The sequence below is a fragment of the Parasteatoda tepidariorum genome, chromosome 6 (genome assembly GCF_043381705.1).
Source record: "Parasteatoda tepidariorum isolate YZ-2023 chromosome 6, CAS_Ptep_4.0, whole genome shotgun sequence".
In the NCBI taxonomy this organism is placed as follows: Eukaryota; Metazoa; Arthropoda; class Arachnida; order Araneae; family Theridiidae; genus Parasteatoda; species Parasteatoda tepidariorum.
The window spans coordinates 84,990,924-84,992,144 of record NC_092209.1 but is presented as its reverse complement, the minus strand read 5'-3'; positions in this window follow the sequence as shown (position 1 = coordinate 84,992,144).

The window sequence follows — 1,221 nt, the reverse complement described above, 5'->3', positions numbered from 1 at the left end:
TGCATTTTCTACAAACAGCAGTTTAGAATTGATTATATATAAAAACATTTTGGAAAATTGAGTCTCCTAATTAAACATAAAATATTAAGGTTAGGATATCAAGAATAAAATTCGATCAGGAGTCTACAAAAATCGGCGAACAATATTTTATTAAAAACAGTGGTTTGCAACTGGCGGCCCGCGGGCCTCATCCGGCCCTCGAAGCAAATTTTTGTGGCCCGCGAACTAAAATATATTAGTTGTCGTCTTTTGCGGACAATTTTCGTAAAAAATCTACATGAGTTCAAAATACTTTTCTTCCGTTTAAAAAAACCCTAATTTTTTCGTTTCTGTGAAATTTACCATACCATCGGTGCAAAAAAAAATTATTTCTCAGGTTTTGCATCCAAGAAAATATTTAAACACAAAAATAATCGTGTATGTTGCTCTTTTTTATATCTTTTTTTTTTTGTTTTTTTTTTGTGAACATAATTTAGCATGTACGTACCACAAATTTTTCGAATAAATTCTTCTATTTAGCTTTTTGAAACCATTTATTTTGGACGAAATTACTTACATTTGTAAATTTTAAAACGCATGTTGTTGTTGACGTATGTCTGTTTTAGGCGGAGGGGGTGCGATTGTTATTGTTTTTCAGTGGCGCCATCTATGGCCAAGAATTCGATTTCTGTTCACACCCGTTTATAGGGCGGATCCATTCATACATCCATTCATTCATCTACAGATCGTAATTTTGACCTTAATCAGAGAACGATCGATCTCTAATCCAGTACCCCCAGAGGTTTTGATTTGTTATGGGAACATGGAGGACTTTTGCGAGTCGACAGATCTAACGTGCATCAATAACTTTACTACACGGGGAATATTCGGTCGGCGGGATTCGAACCCACGAACTCTCGGACATGGGCCCAGCGCCCTACCGACCAGGCTATCCCGGCCCTTTAAAATGCATAAAAGAGGGAATGAATATCAAGTTTTATTCCATGAATTGAATATCGCATGAGCGGAAAAGAAAAAAAACGTTTAATTTCATATGGAGACTTTTTTGTGTTGCCATAATTCCTAATAAGTCGAATAAATTTTAATTTATCACAGAATTTAATTTAAAAGAAAAAAAAATCTTGTCACAAAGTTTCTAATTACGAGAAGATTCAAATTGATAGGTAACAAGTATTCGTAATGCTAGTATACGTAACAAATATTTGTAATGCTTGTTATTTT